Source organism: Chlorocebus sabaeus, chromosome 9 (genome assembly GCF_047675955.1).
Source record: "Chlorocebus sabaeus isolate Y175 chromosome 9, mChlSab1.0.hap1, whole genome shotgun sequence".
NCBI lineage: Eukaryota > Metazoa > Chordata > Mammalia > Primates > Cercopithecidae > Chlorocebus > Chlorocebus sabaeus.
Genome location: NC_132912.1, coordinates 16,365,239 through 16,391,938, shown reverse-complemented (window position 1 = coordinate 16,391,938; position 26,700 = coordinate 16,365,239).

Sequence of the window (26,700 nt, the reverse complement as noted above, 5' to 3'; positions counted from 1 at the left end):
GCTGGGATTACAGGTGTGTGCCATGATGCCTGGGTAATTTTTGTAGTTTTAGTAGAGATGAGGTTTTGCCATGTTGGTCAGGCTGATCTTGAACTCCTGACCTCAAGTGATCGACCTGCCTTGGCCACCCAAAGTGCTGGCATTACAGGTGTGAGCCACCATGCCTGGCCTAAAATAGTTATATTTTCTGTTCTCACACAGCTTATATACCCAAGTGAGTAAGACAGACGAGAAACAAGAAAAAAAGGTAGAAACTGATAAAATGCAATGGAATAACACATTAGAAATCTTTCCTTATTCTCATATCTTTCTCTGAAGATCAGGCTTGAAGTAAATTAGCCATAGACTTGAGACTCAGATAACTTTGGCTTCTTTAGATGCTCTAGTTGACCTTCTCGTGGCTATGGTCTTTGAAAGACTGTTCAAGGTCAGAAACTGATGACAAGGCTAAGCAGGATTGTGGGCTTCTCCTAGGTTTCTGGAATGTTGAAACCACATCATGTATAGGATATGGCTTAGATATAGATACAGGCTGGCCGGGCGCAGTGGCTCAAGCCTGTAATCCCAGCACTTTGGGAGGTCGAGATGGGCAGATCACGAGGTCAGGAGATCGAGACCATCCTGGCTAACACGGTGAAACCCCGTCTCTACTAAAAAAAATACAAAAAAACTAGCCGGGCGAGGTAGCGGGCGCCTGTAGTCCCAGCTACTCAGGAGGCTGAGGCAGGAGAACGGTGTAAACCTGGGAGGCGGAGCTTGCAGTGAGCTGAGATCCAGCCACTGCACTCCAGCCTGGGCGACAGAGCAAGACTGTCTCAAAAAAAAAAAAAAAAAAAAAAAAAAAAAGAAATAGATACAGGCCTACAATTCTGTGTATATATGTAGATATACTTTAACATTCATTAATGAATAAAATGAATAAGGCATTCTATTTTGTCTTCCTGGTGCATACTTTTTTTTTTTTTTTTTTGGCAGTGTCACTCTGTCATCCTGGCTGGAGTGCAGTGGCACCATCATGTCTCACTGCAGCCTCGACCTTTCAGGCTCAGGTGATCCTCCCACCTTAGCCTCCTAAGTAGCTGGGATCACAGGAGCACACCACTAATCGCGGTTAATTTTTTTATTTTTTATTTTTTTGTACAGGCAGGGTCTCACTATATTGCCTAGGCTGGTCTCAAACTCCTGGCTTTAAGCAATCCTCCGGCCTCAGCCTCCCAAAGTGCTGGGACTGCAGGCAGAGCCACCACACCAAAGTGTTGAAAAGTTGAGAAATAGGTTATACATTGGCAACTTAACAGCCCTCAGTAAGTCTTAGTGAAGAAGAAGGCAGAAAGTGAGGAATGGTTGGAATCAAAAAGTGAGAGCCAAATAACACCCGAAGTCAGTTTGGGTTTACAGGCTCTTTGAGGTAGCTGGTTCTCACTCTTCAGTTATTTTGAATATCATAAAGTCTTGGCAAAGCCTGAATTTGGTCTTGGTTCTGCTTTTGTGTTATCAGTAGCATGCAGTTTTAGAGGAAGATTCCTGGGAAACGCCCTAGAAACTGGGAGGCCTCTTTGAGGCAGGCAAATTTCTGGAAATTAGCAAGTATAATCTTGTTTTGTTGTCCCAAGCTGTTGAGGCTGGAGATTTTTAGTACAGAAATTATTTCCTTCTCCTCCTCCAAATCCCTGTACTGTATGTGTGGGACAGGCATCATTATCAGCTTCCCCTTGCATTTCACTGAGCGTGGTTTAATAATTTCCCCAAGGTCACCATGTAGATGCGGAAGCTAAGCTTTCTTGTTTGACGTGCCATATACTGCACGATCACTCCAACTCTGGTAACGCCTTCCTAATAATTAAAAAGGGTTTTAGGAAGGTGGACAGACCCCATGGAATTCAAGCTACAATATGCTTTTCCAAATTCTCCCACTGTGCTTTGCAATCAAATCAAGCTGCTGTTCATTTCGAGACCAAGGATGCAATGTTCTGGGATACAATGTTCTCGGTCCTGTTCCCGGTGGATGAGTCTCTTTGGATCACAAATAGCACAGCTGATGCTAATGGTTGCTTATCATCCTGCAGTTTCTCAAATAGGCTGCAAAATTGGCAGGAGAGCCCTTGGGCATGGAAACATAGGTTCTCAGATTGTATTAAAGCACCAAGAGCATATACTGTTGTGGCTTCAGACTCATTCATATGTCTGAGCTCCTGAAAGTTATGGGAGGTGCGACCCTATGAAATAACGGCATGTGCAGTTATACCAAGTGGACAAGTGGGACACAGAAATAGAACAATATAACGTGTGTGCTCTGTAAAATCATAGGCCACGTATCCACAAACATGAACAAGCTGAGCCCGGTCAGTTTTCAGGTTTTTCATTAACTTTCACTCACTTATTGAATGATTTAATTGCATTGCCACTTGTTATCAGATGAACAGTCAAAAGCACCAAACACTAAAGAAAATGTATGGAAGAAGAACTTAAATGAGAGAATTCTATGCACAAATTTGTTACATCTTTTTCCTTAAGTGAATCAGGAGAAGACCACTGTTACTTGATCATTCTGGAAGAATATTACATTCTAGCTCTCAGAAGATGTATTTCAGGAACCATAGGTGTTGCATCAAGTATAAATAAATGTGATCTCAAGGGTTTGTTGTAATATAAACATGGGCCAGTTTGAACTTCTTCTTGTTTCTCTTAAGCTCTAAATAGTTTGGTAAAGTTTTAAATGGTTTGCTAGTTGTGTTGATAACGAGAGCAAAAGGAAAATGATTTTTTCCACTTTTTCCACGTGTTCTAAAAAAGGATAATTCTTAACCTGCTTGAGATTCTCAATTTTCCAAGCACTTTAGACAGCTACAGAGCTTGCCATTTGCAAGCTTCTCTGTGCAGCGTCTTATTTGCTTGTTGCCAATCTTTGAAAAGACATTGATCTTTGAAAAGACATACTAAGCGTTCCCATCTTTTCTTTCTCTCCTCTTTCTCTAATTCCTTTCACCTCTTCCCTTAGAGAAATCACTGCTCACGCCTTGGGGCTTCTCAGAAGACAGTATGAAGGCAACCTAGTATTTTTCAATTTTCTCAATACATGTTGCAATTTAGATTTAAAACACAATTCATATTCACGTTACAACCTATCTATCTGGTAGCTGGAAAACACTGAAGGATGTTCCGTCTAATTCATGCCAGTTATTAGATTGAGAACTCTGTGAGGGCAGGCACCTGTGACTCACACATACTAGCTGTGGTGTCATTGTAAAATACTATTTTTTATTTATATATTTTAAAAAATTAATAGTGACCCATGTTTCAGATACGGCATTTCACTGTTGGAACTACACCTTCTTCTTTTTCTTCTTTATTTTTTCTTTATTTTATTTTATTTTTTGAGATGGGGTCTCACTCTGTCACCCAGGCTGGAGTGCAGTGGTGTGATCTCATCTCACTGCAACCTCTGTCTCTTGGGCTCAAGCAATCATCCCTCCTCAGCCTCCCAAGTAGCTGGGACCACAGACATGTGCCATAACACCCAGCTAATTTTTTGTATTTTTTGTAGAGACAGGATTTTGCCATGATGACCAGGCTGGTGTCGAACTCCTGAGCTCAAGCAGTCTACCCGCCTCGGCCTCCCAAAGTGCTGGAATTACTACTGCGCCTGGCCTAAAAATATTATTAATAAAAGAAGGATAATGACAGCTGAAACTTACAGAAGTACATGCTAGGCAGTCTTCTGAGCATTTGATATATCTTAACACTTGGTTTTTACAGCAACCAGTGAAGTCAGTACTAATATTGTCCCTATTTACAAATGAGAAATTCCGGACATTCACTAAGAGGTTGAGTGACTTTCTGAAGGTCAGGAAGAGGGAGAGCTGGATTCTAGACCAGCTGTGTGGCTTCAGGCCCTGTGCCTTCACTGTCACAATCTCTCTGCCTCTCAGTTCATGAAAATACAGCGACACACTTTATGAGAAAATTGTTTTTGATCTCAGCTCTTCCCCAGCCCAGTACCCTATTTGCATGACATTTTTATACCTTTCCTAAAGCTTCTGCATATTTTACCTTATAATCAAGTTTTCAAATGACCGGGTTCTAAATCACGACATACCTTTCCATTTTTCCAAGAGCGATGCTTTGCATGACATGTAAGTCGGGTGCGGTTTTTAGGTATCTGATTTGGATGAGGTTGATGTCGGTGACTGACGGGATGAAGACTTTTTTACCAGTCCATTCGGGGTGTGGACAGCATTGCTTGTAGATTTTCAACTGGGTTATTCTCCACCCTTCAAAGCTTTGGTGGCATTTTTTTATAAAGGCGATCAGCTTTAATGAGCAATTTGTATGACTACTTATATCCCTTTTTATTTAATTTGATAACTGTACTATAAAGCTATTAGGGCTGATGATTTATCAAAAAATACCACAGTACTGGAGCTTAAAATCCCCAAACAAACAGAAACCTCAATAATTCTTTGTTGCTTTAGAGATTTCTCTGATTTCTTTCCCAATAATGATTAAAACTGTTGAAAAGCTCAAAAAGTACTTAATGAGATTACACATTTACCCATCCTCTAATATGGATGTCCAAAGACAAAGTAGTTCCTAGATTTCTCTAGACCAGTTCCTCATCAAGCATCTACATCTTTAGTAAAGAAGAAAAAAAATCTTAGTTTAATCTGAATCAAAGCAAGACAAGATAATTTTATCTATTTTGGGGGCCTTAACTCGATTCTTTGGACAACTGCTGTAGTTTCAGATTGCTTTACTTTTTCGCCCTCCTTTCCAAGATGGCAGCCAAAGCATGGGAGGGGTCACAGGCTTTCTGGAGTTGGGAGGGAGTGCGTGGTGACCAATGTGAACGGAGCTCCACTGCAGCTTGCCTCAGTCAGTTCTGATCCTAGGGAGCCTATTGATATCTGTTGTTGACATCTATGGTGGATAAACTCATTCATAGTCTATGCTTTTTTAGTGTCTCTGGACCCTGGAGGATCTGCCCTAATGACTTGGCCTCCCCTTAGCCTTCATGGGTTTTGAAGACTCCTCTGAATCACTGTCACATCTGTCGTCTGCCCCTAGCTCATGTCTACCACCCCAAAGTCTCTGCTGTGAGGCTACCCTACACTGACCATGCTAGGCTCAAGAACAGGCTCTTTAGCTTTCACCTTAATCCTGAGACAAATAGGAAGCAAGGAATGATTAGTACATTCAGTCTTCAATTTTTCTAGCCATGCCCATTTAAGTATGTTGGGGCTTCTGAAATGAGCTTTGGACCCTCTCTGATCCCAATGTTCCCCACAAAGAAGGAACTAGAAAGGACTCCCTCTGGTCTTCATGTCCCTTCCAACCCATCCAACTGGCCCCCTCTTGATGCCTAGGCTTCAAGCCCTGCGCCGCAGATACCAACACAGGCATCCAACTGCCTCCCACTCTTAACTCTGTAACTCCTTGATATGGTTTGGTTGTTCCCCACCTAAATCTCGTCTTGAATTGTAGCTCCCATAATCCCCACTTGTTGTGGGAGGGACATGGTGAGTGATAACTGAATCATGGGGGCAGTTTCCCCCATACTGTTCTCGTGGTAGTGAGTAAGTCTCACGGGATCTGATGTTTTTATAAGGGATTTGTTCCCACTTTCACTTGACTGTCATTCTCTCTTGCCTGCCGCCATGATTGTGAGACTTCCCCAGCCTTGTGGAACTGTGAGTCCATTCAACCTCTTTTTCTTTATGAGTTACCCAGTCTCAGTTATATCTTTATGAGCAGTGTGAAAACAAACTAGTACACTCCTCTTCCCCTGGCAAACAACCGGGGGGAGGGAGCAGACATGTTTACCTTCCTCTTTTGCCCTGAGTGGGATTATCCTATAAATTGTGTCCTTCCACTTCCAAGGTTACACCTTCCTGTCCCCATCCCAGAAACTAAAGAGATGGACTGACTTGGGAAAGAGAGATACTAGCCTCCTGACAAGGAAATGTGAAGACAGAGATAATTAAAACTAATGCTCCAGTTATAAATGTGTCTTAGCTAGTGGTGGCCTTAAAGTATTATTTTTCACGAGTCATTGCAATCAATTACCTTGATTCTGAAAATATCTGGAAACTGGTGAAAATGGCCATTATTTTAAAACTTTTAGAAAAATCGGGCTTTATGATTTTAATTACAAAATGTTAATGTTGGTATGATTTATGGCATCTAAGTTGTAGGATGTTAAAATTATAATAGGAAAGAACTAATAATATTTATTGAATGCTCACTATTCTCTAGATACCTCCAGATAGTTTATATATCATCTCAGTTAATACTCATAAGAAACTTATAATCAAACTTTTCATACAAATTTATATGTTAGCATCTGTAAAATCTTTAAATAATTCCCTAATGAGGCAACCAGTGAGAAAACAAATGAGCAGGCTCAAAGAACATTTTAGGAACAAGGATTTAAAAAGACAGAAAAGGAATCCCTAAGTACAATTGTTAGGTTAGAGACACAATTAATTAACTTTCTATATCTTTTTAATTTCAGAGGTTAACATTTAAGTTTTCTGGGTTGGAATCACCTATGTTTTTATTGGTTGTGGCTTATTAGTGCAATATTTGGTGAGAAGAAACATATTTTTAGCAGTGTTATCAGAAAATGCTCTAACGTAATACAAAAAGTAAAAAGCTCACCACTTTGCTGGTTTTGAGTTTGAAATAATGTTTTATTTCAGACTGTCCTATGAGTTGATTAATGATCTCCTTAATTTATCAGTAAGGAAACAAGCTCAATAAAGACAAATAACTTGATTAAGGACACACAGTTAGCTCCTGTTGTGAGATAATTTATGGATCTCCAACCTTTCTGCATGTCTTTAGGAAGAGAGTTTTGTTCTGGACCATCTTTTCAGACATCTCTTTGTAGTAAAGTGCCTTGGGTTCAGAGATAATGTCTCCCTCTAGTGCAAACACTGGGCACTTTGTTTGCTGCCTACTATAAAAGATGGAGGTTTCCTAAACTCAGGGTTCCTCTCTTGCAATTCAACCCACTGCATCAGCACGTATTATCTGGCCCTTGTTGTGTTGTCCTGTAGGAACTGGGAGTCAAGGAAAGAAACAAGGAAGTGATAATACTGTGGCTATTGCTATTGCAGTGGGTAAAATGTCCTTTGTCTCTGGCCCAGGAGTCTTTTGTCTCCTGCCTGCATCCTTGAAATTATAGCAGGTTAACTTATTATCTTGAATGTAAGGTAAAGTTTTGGACCCTTCACAGTTTCTGATATCTTTCAGGAATTGTGGGCCTGCTGTTTTCTCCTTATGACACAAAACTGACCATTCTTTCAAGATGGGCTACTCATTAGCATGCCTCTGCAAACTGTCCCTTTTCCCATCTACATCACTGGCTTCCCTTTAGGAGAAAAATGATATGATACATAAAGATATTAAAAACTGATAATACTTATTGCCCTGTTTTGGTGATTTTAGTGATTTTTAAGCAAGAATGCATAAAGAGAATGCTTTCTTCTAACTGGAATATGCAGGAGGGTAGAAAAAAAGAAGGAAAGCCTTATTTTAGCAAAGGCTCTCTAGATCTCCCTAAGTCTTGTAAATCATATTGCATAGGTGTTAGAATAAAAACAAGATATTATTGGTATCTAGTCCTCACTCTCATAGCCCCAGTGATTTTTCTAACACATCAGTTGAAGTACTTTATAGCCATAATGAAACCTTTTGGTGGTTCCCCACCACTTCTGGATCAAGTCCAAACATTTTTGCTTGGCATACGAGGTTCTTGGGGATCTGCCATCTTCTTCCCTTATCTTCCCCTGATTCACATCTGGACTCGCCATGCTGAGCCACAGACTGTTCCTTAAACCCCCTGAGCCCCTTTATGGCTCTGTGCTTTTTGTGTAGATGTGCCTTCCTCTTCTTTAACTGGCCTGTTTCTTACTTACCTTTTAGACAGACTCTTGGAAGGCTTCACTGGATATGGGTCCCTCCTCTCTGCCCCCGTTGAGTCCAGCAGTAACTTCCACAGTAACTCTTGCTTTGCCATCAAGTTGCTGAATTGCAGCATTTCCCAACTTGAGTTTTCCAAAAGGTGGTTCAGTGTTAAATATGGTAATGGTGTCTAGACAGTGGTAAGATAATTATTGAATGTGTCACACAGTAAAATAATTAAACCCTTTCTTCTCTTTAAAATAGACTCACTGGAGAGTTTCCAAATGCAGATTGATGATCATGAGAGGCAGTTATTGAAGATCAGGAAACCATGACCTGGAGTCAGTAATGCCAATGGTTTTTTAATTCAGCTGAGCCCTGCTACCCACTTTGTGGTGGTAAATGACCTTTATGCAGCTTAGCAGCTTAGGCTCATGTGTGTGCTTTTAAATTATAGGTCATCTATTGATTAATTTAAATCTATAATAGGCTTGATGAACTCTGTGAAATACAAGGAAACCTGATTTTATAATCCAATAAATTAATAGGGACATAGAAATGATGCTAAGTCTCTAAATTTACCTCAGTATGAACTTCGTGAGAGTGGTTAGTCACATGATCAAATGTCTTATGTTGACCTTCAAGATAAAACCAATGCTTCAAAACCCAATTTAAAAAGAAGCCATATTGATGATTATTTCCAATTTGAATTTTTATTTTTTGGGGATTAAGATTTTCCCCTCACAAGCTGTTGCTTACAGAAATGCACTTGCAAATAAGAATCTGAAACCTGTTTTTTAAGTGCAGAATGCAAAAATACCAAATATCAGATGCTACAAACAATTTTTGCTTTTTAAAATAGTGCTTAATGTGTATTTTAATTTACATTTTAATATATATTTAATCCCCAAACCAAACATGTCATAATTAAATTCATGTGTTGACAGATTATGCTTTTCTTATAAAATTTAAAATAAAATGAAACAATCGTGACATGTGTTAAATGGAAAACAAGTCAAAATTTATCTGTACTTGGCTTGAATATTGTGAACACTCTTTCCCCAGATGTCCATATGATTCACAGAATCATTTACTTCAGGTCTGTATATAAGTCACATTTTCAAGGAAGTCCTTCCTGGCCACTCAGTTTTATTGATCGATTGATTGAGACAGAGTCTTGCTCTCTTGCCCAGGCTGGAGTATGGTGGCACGATCTCAGGTTACTGCAACCTCCGCCTCCTGGGTTCAAGCGATTCTCCTGCCTCAGCCTCTCCAGTAGCTGGGACTACAGGCATGCACCACCATGCCTGGCTAATTCTTCTTATGTTTTTAGTAGAGATGGGGTTTCACCATGTTGCCCAGGCTGGTCTCAAACTCCTGACCTCAGGTGATCCACCCACCTTGGCCTCCCAAAGTGCTGGGATTACAGACGTGAGCCACTGCACCCAGCCACATTCAGTTTTAAACTGAAAGACATTACCTAACACCCCTTTGCCCCATCTTCCTTCCATGTTGTAGTTTCTCTTGAACATGACTTCTCACTCTCTTACATACTATAGATATTTCCAAAAAGAATGTATTTATTATCACTAGAATGTAGGATCCATGAGGGCGTGGATCCTGTCTACCATATGCACTATTATATTCACAGTGTCTATGACAGTGCCTGACTCTTAGCAGGTATTCAAAAAATAATTTTGAAAAATTATAAGATAATCTTACAATAATTTTTTTTTAATGTACTGGTCTGGAGGAAAACATTTTCTGCTTAGATACATTTATATATCATATGCCATTTTCAACATTTTTTACATGTTAACATTTTTACAGGGCTTTGCAATGTTATATATTACTTTCCTAATGTATCAAATGGAAAAAAAAGCTAGGAAAAGGGCTGTGTTGTAATTTTGATTCTGTGTAACTAGACTGTGAGTTTCTGTGGTCAATGATCTTTTTAAATTTTTGTTCTTTCTCTTGTGTGCTAGAACATAGCATATAACTGGTGCTTAAAAGTAGTTTTATTGAAAAAATAAAGTTTAAATAAAGTTTCAGAGGGAGACCAACACAAGTCAGTGTGAAAATGAAGTCTTAGGACACACGGATGCAACCATGCCATAATACATTGACTGTAAGTCTCATATCTTGCAAATATCTATTTCTTTGTCTACAGACCATTCATCTGTCACTTCCTCAGGCTCCTGTTTCCTTTTTCCCATGCACTTCAACACTACAGTCCCAATGTCAGCTGGCGAGATGGTTGTGGGAAGATTGGCCTCTTGCTGACAGTAGCAGCTACTGGATTGGTAGGAGGTAGGAGTTGGTGGTTAGTGGAGGTATTAAGACAGCTGGGGTAGATGAGAACAGAAATAAAATGGAAATTGAACAGAAATGGAATGGAAAGTGATAAGAAAATGGTTCTTTTTTAGATAGGGAAATTATATAACTTGTACTGATCTCAGAGTGAAGAGAGGAAAATGATTGTAGTTGTCTTGAGTCCGTAGCAGTTACACTGTTGAAGGTTAGGTCATGAGTCACTGTACCATTCGCATCTCTTTTAGCTACCCAAGATAAAACTCATATAATGCTTGAATAAAGGAAAAGACTGCAGTGCTCACATATCTTTCTGAGAACACCTGTGGTATAGAGATTAAGAACACTTACATCATGGGTCATGAGGTTTGTGCTTGAAAAAGAAAATGAAAAGTCTCGGGGGCCAGTGACTATTTCACCTCTAGATGTCAGGTAGGTCAAGAATTTGTGTCTTGGAACTGGTTTTGTACCTCCAGCCTCTTCCAACATTCCCACTGTAGAGCTGTAGTACAGGTTCTATTCGAATTTGAAGAATACAGTTTTGAGATTCCAGCACATAAATAGTGAATTATAGATGATGATCATACTATTTATTTTCTTAGCCAATCTGTTTTTCATAAGATTTCTTCCACAACCTTTACTATACCTTTGTTTCCACCCCAACTGGACATGCCGAAAATGCAAGGGCATGCAGCCTAATTTTTGAAAAAAAATCTTCAGTGCTGGCTACCTTCTTTGTATAAATAACTTGCATGCACAATGCTTTTTCTCCAGATTCTCAAGGAGCATTGTGAGGGGGTAATTAAAGCAGTCTGTTTCTCCAGCACGTTCTGTCTGTTTTTTCTTTTCATTATTAGATGTGATGACACATTTGCCTGTGTGGCTTCCCACAGATGGCAGAGAAATTTTGTGATCAAATGGTAAGAGTAAACCAACTGTCATCTCAGATCACAGCTTCTATGTTGTTCCCCCTGTGCAGGAGTCTCACTTTAATAAAAAATGCTTGCTTCTTTTAAAGTGGTATTACCTGCTATGCAAAAGATTTTAGAATTAAATGGAAAACTTCACAAGAACAACCAAAAATGTAAATTGCTAGCTAGTTTTACATCCTGTGTTTTGAATCTGATACAAAAGAGAATTAATTAAAATAATCTCTGCACAGAAAAGTTAATGATTAAAAAAATACTTTAACTCCATGATTTTGTTTATAAGAGAGGCAGAAATAAAAGAGTTTGGGTTTTTCTTGAATCTTTGTGAATTGATAAGAAAATACTGTGAATTATCTTTTGTAGCCTTTATGTTTGGTTCTAAATTTATCTGTATTATTCATAGGCACAAATACCTAGACCCTTAAGACAATTTTTTTTTTTTTTTTGGTCTGCAAAAAATCTAAATAGAAAAAGAGATCTCCAGCAGATGAGGAGCTTTATTAAAGTGGCAATTTTAGTATGTATTAAATAAGGCTTAAAAGTTAGCTTTCACCTTCAGAGGTAAATACAGGGAGGATTCCATACATATCATTTGGAATCTAAGAAATATGGTGGAAACTCACTGCTGCATCTTTGTTGATGTTTTTCTTTTGTGTTGGGGCCAAAGGGGTAAGTGAAACAGAAGGCATCAAAGACCGGATTCAGCAGGACAGCCTCGGGAAATAGGTGGAGTTGGAACAGTAATGTGGAAAAAGTAGGAGGCAAATGCTGCCTGTCTGAGTGGGGAAGAGAAGGGCTCTGGAGCTGGGGAGGCTGGGGGAAGTCATCCAAAGCTGGGAGTCCATGTCTGTGGTGGCTGCTGTGAAGTAAGTAAAGCTCAGGAGAAGCCTGGAAGGATTGAGATCATGAAGTATGAGACTGAGAATTATATCAAACAGTCATGAGTAACAGTTGAAGTTGAGAATGGTGGAGGCAGTTGTTGAAACAAAAGTCCTATTTACACGCTATGCTGGGATTCACCAAGTCACATCCGCCATCTCCCACAAATCCTTAAATTCCTCCGAGTCTCAGTTCCTGTATAGGTAAGTCCAAGGGTTGCATTAGATGGGCTATCAGATAACTCCAGCAATCCAGTTCTAGAAATCATTATTGAACCTCGATTGTGAATTTGTTTTAATCTTCCTATCTCATCTATTATGCGCAATCGTTATAACAACTGAGAAAAATTTAATACGATGATTGGGTTAAGATAATAGGCCTTCCTTCCTTCCGTCTTTTTTCTTTTCTTCTTTTCTTTTCTTTTCTTTTCTTTTCTTTTCTTTTCTTTTCTTTTCTTTTCTTTTCTTTTCTTTTCTTTTCTTTCGAGACGGAGTCTGGCTCTGTCACCCAGGCGGAGTGCAGTGGCGCGATCTCAGCTCACTGCAAGCTCCGCCTCCCGGGTTTAGGCCATTCTCCTGCCTCAGCCTCCCGAGCAGCTGGGACTACAGGCGCCCGCCACCTCGCCCAGCTAGTTTTTTGTATTTTTAGTACAGACGGGGTTTCACCGTGTTAGCCAGGATGGTCTTGATCTCCTGACCTCGTGATCCGCCCGCCTCGGCCTCCCAAAGTGCTGGGATTACAGGCGTGAGCCACCGCGCCCTGCCATAGGTATTTATTTTTAAATCGAATGAGAGTTTTAGCCCTTAGGTCAAACAATGGTGGAGCCCTTGGACAGCTAGAGTTGAAAATTAAGTGTAATGGTTATTCATTCTCTTGAGTTTAGAATAGTCCAGGTTCATATCTTAAGTGTACACTATCTCTGTGATATTGAGAAACTAACCTCTCTAACCTTTACTTTTCTCACCTATAAATAGAATAAATCTCATTACCTGGATCATGAGGTTATTATGAAGATTAAATACAGGAATGTAGCTCTGGTTCCTAATAAATATTCATTATTTCAATGGATTCTTAGAGTAGAATATCCCTTTGAATCTGTATTATTCATTATATATTTGAATTTAGATTTTGTATTTGTTTCCACAAAAATTACTATAAGCACTGATTTTACTAAGAGCAATCTGCTGTTATGGTTAGGTAAAAATATCCTTACACAAAGGCAGTGGTCCATTGTATTTAGTTCATGTGGCTTAGTCACAGCACTTAACCTGACCGAATCTGTTTTTTGCCTTAGTTTCACTATGTTCAAGATACAAGCAGTCATTCAACATTTCCAAACCATTTATTGCCCATTTATAACAAACATCCTGGCTGTTTTGCTGGTGTTAGCCTAAAATAACTATTTCTGTGAACTACAACTTTTTTGAAAGAGATACTTTTAAATAATTAAGCACTAACTATGGCAGAAAGATAGAGTCTCACTCTGTCGCCCAGGCTGGAGTGCAGTGGTGTGATCTTGGCTCACTGCAACCTCTGCTCCCCAGTTCATGCGATTCTCGTGCATCAGCCTTCTGAGTAGCTGGGCCCACAGGCGCCTGCCAACACACCCAGGTGATTTTTGTATTTTTATTAGAGACAGGGTCTCGCCATGTTGGCCAGGCTGGTTTCAAACTCCTGGTCTCAAGTAATCTGCCTGCCTTGGCCTCCCAAAGTGCTGAGGATTAGAGGTGTGAGCCACCTCGCCAGGCGGAGAATAGCCTTTTCAACCATAGGCCAAAGATAATTGTGTATTCATAAAGAATAAAGCGGGACCCCTACCTCACCATATATAAATATTAACAAAAAGTAGATCTCCTATGAAAATATAATAGCTAAAATTACAAAAGTCTTAAGACATAGGCATAAATTTGCATGATCTTGGATGAAGCAATGGATTCTCAGGATACTGAAAGCGTAAGCAAAAAACAAAATAATAAATCAGACTTTGTCAAAATAGAACATTTGATGTTTCAAAAGATACTGTCTTTAATATGAAACAACATCCCACAGAATGGGAGAGAATATTTGCAAATCACATATCTAGTAAGGAATTGTATCTAGAATATATAAAGAACTCTAATGACTCAGTAACAAGACAAATAATACAATTTTTAAAATGAGGCAAAGTATCTGAATAGATATGGCCAAAAAGCACATGGGAAGAGTGCATAACATCATTGGCCCTTAAGGAAATGGAAATCAAAACCATCATAAAATACCCAAAGCAAAATAAATCATTCAACCAAAAAGATACAAGCATCTCTATGTCAATCACTGTATTATTCACAATAGCAAAGACATGGAGTCAATGTAGGTGCCCAACAATGGTGGACTGGATAAAGAAAATGTGGTACATATACACCATGGAATACTAAGCACTCATAAAAAAAGAACAAAATCATGTCCCTTGTAGCAACATGAACGCAGCTGGAGGACGTTATCCTAAGTGAATTAACGTAGGAACAGAAGACCAAATACCCCATGTTCTCACTTATAAGTGGAAGCTAAACATTGGGTACCCATGGACATAAAGTTGGCAGTAATAGATGCTAGGGACTAATAGAAGGGGGTGGAGGGCGGGGACAAGGGTTGAAAAACGACTGGGTGCTATGCTCAGTACCTGGCCAATAGGATCAGTCATACCTCAAACCTTAGCATCATGCAATATACACCTGTAACAAACCTGCATATGTTACCCAAGAATCTAAAATAAATGTTGACATTTTAAAAGACTGGTTTCCATATAGCGCATTCCTAATCCTAAAGATTCTGTACATAATAATTTACCTTATCGTCAATACTGAAGGTCCTGTGTACATAGGAGGTCTCTGTTGAGAGGCTACCTTTCACTTTGGTAAGGTCATAGACAGATGGGCCCTCTGTGGACACAACCTAGTCATCTCAGGGTTGAGTAAGACTTGGGGTGTTTTACTTTCTCTCCTGAAAAAGTTTAGTCTGGATTCTAATCCCTAATTCAGCCTAAAGTGAACTGATCTTTGATTTGAAGCCATTCCATTCTCTTCTCTCTACTGAATGGCTTCAGAGCCATACTTGCTTTCACTCGTCGGGGATATGCACCAGAAAGAAGGCTTCTGGCTTGCAGAGTTGATTGTGTTGCAGAGTTGGTAGGCAGGATATTCAACCCCACAAGTTTTCCTTATCCTAATCTCCCACATCTGCAAATATCTCACCTTAATGGCAAAAGAGACTTTGCAGGTGTGATTATGTTAGCTACCTTGAAATGGGAGGATGGTCCTGGTTTATTTGGGTGGGTCCAATGTGATCACAGGATTTCTAGAGTGTCAGAGTCAGGAATAGAGATTTAAGATGCCACACTGACCAAGCACAGTGGCTCATGCCTGTAATTCCAGCACTTTGGGAGGCCGAGATAGGTGGATCACTTGAGGTCAGGAGTTTAAGACCAGCCTGGCCAACATGGTGAAACCTCATCTTTACTAAAAATACAAAAATTAGCCCGGAGTGGTGGAGAGTGCCTGTAATCCCAGCCACTCAGGAAGCTGAGGCAGGAGGATCACTTGAACTCATGAGGCGAAGGTTGCACTGAGCAGATTGTGCCACTGCACTCCAGCCAGGGCAACAGATCGAGACTCAGTCTCAAAAAATTAAATTAAATTAAATTAAAAATATGTCTTGCTGTTGGCTTTGAAGATGGTGGAAGAGGCCACAAGACGAGGAATATAGGCAGCCTCTAGACACTGAAAAATCCAAGGAAGTGAGTTATCCTTGAAACCCTCCGGGAGGAACATAGCTCTGCTGACACCTTGATTAGTCTAGTGAGATGCCTGGCTATAGAATTGTAAGGTGATAGGTTTGTGCTGTTTTAAGCCACTAAGTCTGTGGTAATGTGTTAAAGCTATAATATAAAACAAATGCAACATTCTCCTTCATTTTAAAACCTATTCTCTCTCCATGTGGCAGATTCAGCATTACCTCTATGCTAACATGATACATGGTGATATTAATGAAGGAATAAGTGGTAGACCCAGACACTCTTCCTACTCTGTTGTGTATGTGCTCACACTCTTGACCACGTGTGCGTGTGCTAATCTCTGCAGATTTCCATTAATTTTTTTAAAATTTACTTTTTGTAGAGAATGAGGTCTTGCTGTGCTGGCCAGGCTGGTCTTGAATTCCTGGGCTGCCTCTGCCTCCCTAAGTGCTAGGGGATTACAGGAATGAGTAAAATAAAATTTTATAGAAATGAGGGTCTCACTACATTGCCCAGGCTGGTCTTGAACTCCTAGCCTCAAGCAGTCCTCCTGCCTTGGCCTCCCAAAGTATGGGGATTATAGGCACGAGCTCCTGTGCCCCATCTGCAGATTTCAATTTTTAAGATGCTTCAGGAATTCTTGCAGGCCAGCAGTGACTTCAGGTTTCTTGTACACTCACCTAAACTTGGAGGAGTTTGCAAGCAGTGCCTTAATTTGTGAGGAACTGAACATTTTAGGATGCTTTTCTGATACAGAGGTAACCTTTCCTCCAAGCAGTTCAGACAGTGTCCTTCACAATTATCCCTCATGGGCCTTTCAGTTGAACTCTAGGCTTAAAAGCTTTGTCTAAGGAGCCTCCATGACTTCCAACTTCATGTGACAATCCAGATAGGTCTCTGGAGGCTCAGGGGGCAAGAGCTCAGTGTCACACTGGGGTATGTCTGGGAATCCTCAAATGGGTTCTTTAGCCACGGATGGAAAATTCTGTCAGTCTTGAGTTCCCACATTTCCAGAAGTTGAAGTAGAAAAGCAAAGTATCAAAAGGAAAGAAATGAACATAGATCGAATGAGAGCTCCTTTGGGGACAAAAAGGTAGAAAAACCCTTTCAAAGGACTTATTAATGGTTTTCAGATATATATGGTTAAGGGAGCCCTGGGAAGAACAGAGAGTCTGTCTGCCATGGGTTCTTTAGCCAATATGGCGGCATTGAGGGGAAGAACATGAGATGCCGGAATGTTTTGCCCTGAATACAAGAGAGTGCCTTGTAGGTTGTCCCTATTGACAAATACATTCCCTGGATCTGTCCCACAAAGGATATTCTGTAAGCAAAAATTGCCTAAAATACCAAGCACAATTAGGTGGTGCCTGGTTGTATTTACACTGATAAGGAATTTTAGGTATGATGGGACGTTCAACAGACTCAATTACTTCATCAGAATTTCATCCCTTGATATCATAAAATAGCAGTGGTATTCATCATAATTCAAGCTTTACCTAAAGGAATTTTTATGTGGGGGCTAGGGAAAAAAAATCTCATGAATTTTTAGTTTATTTTCTCAGGATGTGATTTAACTCTTCTATTGCTTTATATTTAGAGTATTCCTTATGGGTTACCAGAAGAACATATGCTTCCTTGTTAATGCAAGTCAACAGAGTCTTCTTTTGAAGTTACCCATCATGCATAATGCTAAAAACCCTAATCTGAAGTGTCAATTTTACATGATGCTATTGGTTCGTTTTATTATGCAATGAAACCAAATAAAAGGAATTACTTGCAAAGTCATAGAAAATAGTTTCTTTAAAAAAACACGTTGTTATTGGCAAAAGCGCTGTAATTTTTAGAAAGAATTCATTTTTTAAATGAGGAAACATAAAGTTCTTTTCAAAATCTCCATAGTTTTAAACTTTGTACATAATTTCAGTCCACTTTGCCTATGGTATACCATCATTTGTGTTGAGTTGAATGCCTAAGAGTTACTCTCAGTAAAAAGGATTTTGCTGTATGATATCCTGATATCCTCTATGTTTTTCTCTTTTTGCAGGTTTTGTTCACAACTAATCAAATTCTCTCTCTCTTTTTTGATCGTTTAAAAATAACAACAAAAAAAACTCACTCGATATTCCATATATAAACATTTAGTTTTTTCTTTCTTTTTTTTTTTTTGGCTGGACTCAGAATAAAAGGACATGGTGGAATGAAACTGTTTCCAAATGCACAGTTGGATGAAAATTTTTCGTTTTATTTCAATTTTAGTTTTTGCTTTTTGCTGTGTCCTATAATGTTGTCTACCATGAGCGCAAACATCTACTAAGAAAAATGAATCTCTTTTCCCCAGAATAGTAGTTCCTGGTTGTCATCTATGTAACAGGTGTTGAGGACTGGGGGAGGGGAAATGGTGTTTGGTCAAGGCTCCGGAATTTACTGAAGATGGGATTCATAAGGCACACAGCGCTCCCTAGAAACGTGCCCTTGGCCTCACCCTTACTCCCTTCTCTCCCTTTATATCATTCCTCTTTCTCTTCTCACTCTAAAGCTTACAGTAAAAAATGTACATATATTTTATTTTTATTTTTATTTTTTTTGAAGAATCTGAAGGACAATCAAAGCAGTAGATTTTGTTATTTTTTAAACTCGTATTTTAGATTCAGGGATATATGTGCAGGTATGTTATGTAGGTAAACTCATGTTACAGGGGCTTGTTTTACAGATATTTTGTCACCTAGGCACTGAGACTCGTACCCAATAGTTACTTTTTCTGATTCTCTCCCTTCTGTCACCCTCCACCCTCTAACAGTCCCCACTGTCTGTTATTCCCCTCTTTGTGTCCATGAGTTCTCATCATTTAGCTCCCACTTATAAGTGAGAGCATATACTATTTGGTTTTTTGTTACTGTGTCACTTTGCTAGGGAATGGTTTCCAGCTCCATCCATATTTCTGCAAAATACATGATGTCATTCTTTTTTTTTTTTTGAGGTGGAGTCTTGCTCTGTCACCCAGACTAGAGTACAGTGGCAGGATCTCAGCTGACTGCAACCTTCGCCTCCTGGATTCAAGCAATTCTCCTGCCTCAGCCTCCTGAGTAGCTGAGATTACAGGCACCTGCCACCATGCCTGGCTAATTTTTGTATTTTTGGTAGAGACGGGGTTTCACCATGTTGGCCAGGCTGGTCTTGAACTCCTGACCTCGTGATCCACCCACCTTTGCCTCCCAAAGTGCAGGGATTATAGGCATGAGCCACAGCACCTGGCCACATCTCATTCTTTTAATGACTGCATAGTGTTCCATGGTGTATATTTACCACATTGTCTTTATCCAATTTGTCACTGATGGACATTTAGGTTGATTTCATGTCTTTGCTATTGTGAATAGTGCTGTGTTAAAAATATGTGTGCATGTGTGTCTTTGTGATAGAATCATTTATATTCCTTTGTTTATATACCCAGTAATGGGATTGGGCTGGGTCAAATGGTCATTCTGTTTTTAGCACTTTGAGGGATTGCCACACAAAACAGTAGGTTTTAAATGAAATGTCCTTTTCAAGAGATTGAGCTTTATCATCAAGATTATTTCTTGCTTTCTTTATTTCCAGAAAGATCTAGTATGATAATGCTGATGGTAATGATTGTAATTTTGATGTACTGAATGCTCGTTAGGTACCAGGCATTCTAGGTGCTCCTTACACATTATCTCATATCTTGCATTATCTCCTCAATAAACCTAAGTAATATTACTATCTCTGTTTTACAAATGGGTCAGAGAGATTACGTAATTTGCTAAAGGTTGTGTAGCTATGTTGAATCATAATTGAGATCTGAACCCAAGTGGGTGGTTTTAACTACCTAGGGGCAGGGGTTCTAATTTCTGGTTTTACCGCTAAGGTATAATGATTACTTGAGCTATTTTAGGCCTCACAGTCATCAGCTGCGCAATATTGGGATTGGATAGATAAGTGACTAAATAGCAACCTATGCACTGGGGATATGCTTGGTTCACAAATTTTTATTGTTGCTTTTTAACGTTCAAAATATTCTAAAAGTTTGAAGTAGTTGCATTTTTTTTGAATCAAAAAAGTTTTCACAGAAATCTGGATTCCTGGATTTTCATGAAAAATCAGAATCTCTGTCATCCCTCACCTGCATTCTATCTTGGCAACAATTAGCTGCAACTAAGTAGGATGGATCCCTTATAGGAGATGGCACTTTCTAGTTCACCATTGTCCCCACCTAGGATCTTCTCTCATTTAGGCTGTTTCCTTGATTTCTGTAGATATTTGAGTTTTGGCTCCAGGATGAGCTGATTGTCAATGGGCATTCAGTTTTCAATTCAGTGATTCTATATCCTTACTGCAAGTTTAATTTTTTTAGTAAACTAGCTTTCCTATTACATAAACATGGCCTCAGTGTACAATAATTAGGAATCTCTTTGGAATTTCATGTTATACATTTATAGAGCTACACATAGAAGTTCTATGACAAGAAGTTCATAGGCAAATTTAATTTTTTAGTAAACTAACTTTCCTATTACATAAACATGGCCTCAGTGTACAATAATTAGGAATCTCTTTGGAATTTTATATTATACATTTATAGAACTAGACATAGAATGTATCCAAATTTCTTTCCAAGGAAATACAAGAGCTACAACGGAAATACAAGAGCTACAATGTGCAAGTTTCTGCCAAGGATTGCTAAGAGCGGATCACACACAAGTTATGCAGTATCTGAGCAGCCACGTTAAATTAAAGTGAAAAAGTTGTGGAAGACATTAGTGCAATGCCAAGCAGTTTTTGTAAGAATATTTTTCTTTCTACCTGTGCAGTGGGTGAATGACACGCAGAATCTGAATAGCGGAATTTTTAAAAATTTTCTAACTGATGCTTTTGTTAAGATGAGTCTTCGCCATTGGCTACCACGGAGGCTGTTAGTGAAGATGCTTGTGGGAAAGGCAATAGGATTTGTTTCTTTCTTTATAAGATATTTTATAATCTTGTAAAATGTCCCTCCTAGCATTAATTTAAATATGATGCCTATTTTTTTAAGCTGGCAGACTCATTTCTATAGTCATGCCATACATATATATAGATTTTTTTTTTTCTAACAAGAGATAAGATGAAACACACACAAAAATTGCACTAGACCAAAGCACGTGACATGATGGTCTTGTTTCCATCACACACAGAAACAAACAGCTTGTTTTGATAATCAAATACGTTTCCTAAGGGTCTTGTTAAATTGCTGAATGTAAATTGCAATTGGAATTGACTATTAAGGATCTTAGTAGAGTAGGTTAAACATCTGTTCAATTTATTACAATTTTATTTGTACTTCAGCTGTAACTGGGGCAATTAAGCCAATCAGAGCAAGCAAATCAAATCTAATTTACACTCTAATGGACTAAAAATGAATGAATAAACATTGCACTACCAAATCCAAATGATTAAATATGTCTCCAAGGATTTTTTTTTCTATTTCAGTATACAAAATCATGGTATTTATACTATAATTAACCATTTAAGAATGATGAAACAAATTGGAACATCTCTTCATTTTTTATATGTTTTTTATAAAATTGTCAAATAACATTCAAGAATATAGTAAATTAGAATCCTTCTTAACTTAGACATGTTTACTTATAAAATCAATTTAATTCAAGTTCATGCTTCATTTGAATGTTGGAATTTAAATGGAACATGCAGATGCTAGTTTTTTAAAATAAATTTTTACATATTCAGTTTTTTGCCTTAGCCATGGACTGTAATAGGAAGATTAATAATGGATTTAGTATGGTGGGTTAAAACTGTTCATCTTTGCAAGGTGCGCACAATTTAGAACTTGACAATGCAGAAATGTAACGTGCAGTACAGTATTTAAGTAAAGCAAGCTAACATACATCTCACTCAGAGCCCAGTGTCACTAAAACTGCTAAGAAACTATAAACAGTGGCATGCATCCCCCAGAAGAGGTCAAGCCTCACACAGTAGAAACTATGTTTTGAATGGAGATGGGGAAAACTTCCATCAATGTTCTGGGGGCTGCTATCATTTTAGTTCGGCAAACACCAGACAAAATATTATTGTAAAACATGCAGTGGTTTCATCATTGATTCAGTAATTACTACATAATAATGTACCAGACAAAGTGTTAAGCTCTTTCATATGCTGCTTATGTTACTTGGCAAGTTAAAATTTCCACGGTTTAGGACAACAATAGAGCCGCAGTCATGTTTTAATTTTGGGAAGGAATAACTTTTTAACACTCTCCTCTTGGCCCTTCAGTAAGCTCACTGGTAACATTCGGATGATTTAATTGGGGACCAGAAGTCCTGGGCAGATGCCATTTGGTCTATCCTTTTGCCTCCGAGGTCTGATGAAAGCAAACTCAGGAATGTCTATTTCCTCAAAGGAAAGATGTAACGACTGCCTTTGACCATGTGTCTTAGAACACACTGAGTCTGGTTCATCTCAACTAAAATCCACCAAATCAAGGAAGCCACAGTCACCTAGGCCATTGCTAATGCACTTCACATGTACCTTTCTCTCCTCCTTGATGTGGTCTTTGGTGTGCCTGGAAAACACTTTTTTTTTAAACTAACCATTTTCCTCTGTCACTGGGTCTTTGCTACATGCTTTCTGTAATCTGTAAATAGAGCCATAATTATTTATTAAGAAGCTATTGCATGTGCTGGGTCCTATGGCTGCACGAAATACATTTTGTTATGTCTGGGTAAATTCCTTCCCTTATCCTCCATCTCCCTCCCTGCCTCCCTCCATTCCTTTCTTCCTTTCCTCCCTTCATTCATTCCTTCCTTTTCTCCTTCCCTCCCTCCTTCCTTCCTTTCCTCCTTCCCTCCCTCCCTCCCTCCATTCCTTTTTTCCTTCTCTCCCTCTATTCCTTCCTTCCTTTGCTCCTTCTCTCCCTCCCTTCTTCCCTCCCTCCATTCCTTCCTTCCTTTTCTCCCTCCCTCTTCCTTTCCTCCTTCCCTCCCTCCCTCCATTTCTTTCTTCCTTCCTTCCCTCCATCCTTCCTTCGTTTCCTCCTTCCCTCCCTCCTTCCTTTCCTCCCTTCCCCCTCCCTCTCTCCCTTCCTTCCTACCTTCTCCCTCCCTTCCCTTCTACCTTCTCCCTCCCTTCCTCTCTTCATTCTTTCTTTTCTTTCTTACTGCCTGAAATCTTTTTGAGATGCTAGTGGTATTAGGTGCTGGGTGGACCGTATGAATGCAATGATAATCAAGAAAGACATGTTCTCTGACCCCATACAGCTAGTGAAGAAAAAAAAAGCAGTAATCCAGTATTCATAAGATCAATGTGAAAATGAAATCTTGAGAATAATTACAAAGGTGAGGTAAGGATAGGAAGAGCACATAGAATATAATAGAGGCTTTTTGCCCAGTTAGGTTAGGAAAGGCTCTCTGATGAAGTGCCTGTTAAGCTGAGGTAGAAAGGTTGAACTGGCATTAAACAGGTGGAGGAGGAAGAAAGAGGGATACAGGCAGAGACAGGCATGTACACATATCCTGAGCTGGATGGAGTCTGGTGCTTGAGAGACACTGACAGATGGCCAGGACTGAGGGAGCCCGTGGGTGAGCTGAAGCTTCCCAGAGACATAGGGAGGGGACAGAATTTATAGGATCTGTAAACTGTGCTGAGGAAGATTGTCTTTATCTTAGAAACATGATAGACTATTGAAGAGATTTAAGCAGAAGTTAAATTAGTTCTGTTCTCTGCAAAGCGAGAGTGGCTCTAAGTTGACTGGTTGGGAGAAGACAATAGAATTCAGTTGTGAGAAGATGCTAGCTGAAGTTAGGATGGGTAGTAATTAAGAGTAGTGGACAGGGTGTGGTGGCTCACGCCCGTAATCCCAGCACTTTGGGGAGCTGAGGCAGGAGGATCACTTGAGGCCAGGGGTTCGAGACCAGCCTGGACAACATGGTGAGACCCCATCTTCACTATATATATATATATATATATATATATATATATATATATATTTTAATGAAGCAGGAGGATTGCTTAAGCCCAGGAGGTCAAGGCTGCAGTGAGCTATGATACTCCACTGCACTCCGGGCTGGGTGAAAGAGTGAGTCCCTGTCAAAAAAAAAAAAAAAAAAAAAAAAAAAATCAAAAGGCATATGGGTATATGTGTTGGTTTTAAGTTATACATCGTTTTAGGCACTTGATATCTACCATTTATTTTTAACCATATCCCCAATAAATAGTAAACTTCCCAAACACAAGGATCCTCTTTTCTTCCTCTTCCAGTTTCTCCAGCTTTGTCTTCCTTTGCTGCCATCTCTACTACACAGTGGAACTCAATTTAACTTAGAGAAAAAAAAAAAAAGCTGAAGCCAAACCTTTTAACTCTGATTCTTCTTTTTAGTTGAGTGGCCCATTTCCCACCCCCTGGTGTTGGTGGAGCAGCTGTGGAACAGTGAGGGAAGCAGAGATGAGGACTTGAACATATTTGGAATATGACCAAGATGTCTTTACCTTTATTGAGTCCTGACGAAATCTGGCTGTTATAAATCCTGATTGAATCCCATGATGTTTTCCAAGCAAATGGGACCACTTTGTAAGAAGCAGAAGCGTCCTCTCACCATGTGCAAGAGGAGGAGGTGTAAATGGAGAGAAGCCACCAGCATTTTCAGAAAGCTACATGATGTAACAGCCCCACTGCACCGCCTCATTTGTGCTGGAAAATTTTAAATAAGAGAAATAGGATTCTGTCCCATTAGCATTGCAACAAGTATGTTCTCAGCATAATAAACTTGGTACCAGGGTGGCATTCAGCTCCATTTTACATGCCCTTCTGTCTCACCTTTCATTGCCAATGCCATTGGAGTCCTAATGGAAAGACAGCCTTTGAAAGAACCCTGCTGGCTTTTTGGCTGCCTGTTGGCAACAGAGGAGAATAGGAGGATGGGAATATGCATTTGTAAAGTTCCACTTGCTTATCTTACTTAGGGACAGCATTTTATCCTTTCAAGCTCATCTCCCAGCCACTGTAATTAGGCTTTCCAGAAACAGTCTTGCTGCTGTCTTGACATCACAATAGCATTTTGATGAGCTTGGACAGTTACCAGTTCATCCGTCTGGCAAGACATTGCTGCATATCCAAATTCACTGTATCGTTGTGGATGCCATTAATTCCCAGAAGGGAAAGAGAAATATTTTTACAACAATATGCAAAGAAGTCATTCAAGAGCAGGCTTATGGCGTTAAAACTTTTGTCTTCAAACCTAGCAGCAAGTCTTCTTATATTGAGTCATTTACTTACAAGGGCATAAATGAGCGTACAGTTCTTTCATTGACGAGCAGGCAAGGGAAAACACAATCAGAGAAAGAGAGGGGGTGATAAAGAGAGGTACGTGCACAAAAGGCAAGAGGGAGAGAGATGTCTTGAGCTGAAAGCTTCTTGAGGTCAGGATTCAGGTTTTCACTATGGTTCTTCTTTTGAACAAGATGGTACATGTGGTCATGTTGATACTGTGGGAACCTGACCCCTTTGAGCATTGGTGATTTTGCAGTCAGACTTAAAGCATCTATTATGAGTCAAGGTCTTCTATAATGCATCTTGAACTCAACACCAGAACTGTCCAGTGCCATGCTTTCAGGAGACTTTTGTTTAGGTGGAACAAGTCTGTCCATATAAGACTGCTAGTGCTGATGTAAGTGTTCTATTATCTGCCATCAAAGCGCTGGAAATGCGGCTAGGGTGACTGAGAAACTGAATTTTTAATTTAAAAAATCTTTTTTAGAGATGGGGTCTTGCTCTGTTCTGCAGGCTGGAGTGCAGTGGCACAATCATAGCTTACTGCACCCTCGATCGTCTGGGCTAAAGTGATCCTCCTGCCTCCATTTCTCAAGTAGCTGGGACTACACCATCATGCACCACTATACCTGGGTAACTTCTAAATGTTTTGTAGAGATGGGAGTCCCACTGTGTTGCCCAGACTGGTCTGGAACTTCTGGCCTCAAGCATTTCTCCCAACTTGGCCTCCCAAAATTCTGGGATTACAGGTGTAAGCCACTGTACCCAGTGATCTTTAATTTTTTCATCTTAAGTAATTAGATAGTGCTATGGAGGGTTGAGGATATCTACCGTAGGTATTCATGTAGCATCTCATCCTAAAAGAGAAATGTACAACAACCTCCTTCCACCCCAAGGATAGAGGAGGAGAATTCTGTCATCACTAACTCAACTCTTTGCAATTAATCTCAGTCCCTCAAGTAGGAGAAGAAGGCACCTGAGTAATAGAATAATGCCCATGCCTTGGGCTAAAGACATCTGCCTATTTTTTATGCCTATCCATTTCTTTTTAAAAATCTAGTCATCGCAAATACTTCTAGCATCACTGTGGAAGTAGAAATAATAGCTTTTGCTTTTGATTAGCACCTGGAACCATTGTAGTGCCCAGTTTCTAGCTCAAAGATGCCTACTCAACAGATCTGATGCATATTCTAGAAGGAAGCTTTTAAGTTTTCTTGAAATAAAATACAAGCATCTTTGCTATGAGACATGACTTCCGGATGCTGAGAGGAGGGAAAGACTGTTGTCCCCTTCTGGTTGAAATTGTTTGATTGCTTTTAACAACCATCAGAAGGTAAGAAAGATCCTTTTGGTCTTGAGCCAGAAACAGGTTATCTGTGTTCTTTGAAAAATTTTTACTGATTTCTACTGCCATCATTGTCACCCCATGGAGGCATTAACAATTAGAATTGCAATTATCTAGGGGCAGCTTTTGCTCCCTGGCCCCTGTGTATATCAGTAAAAGTGGCATGTGGGCAATTGGGAAAGGCAGATTTGGCCTGATGAGTCTACTGCAGCTGCCTAAGTAGAAATGCCAATGCAAAGCTGAGCTGCTAATTGGAAATGGAATAAACTAAAATCTTGGTTCAAGTGGCAGC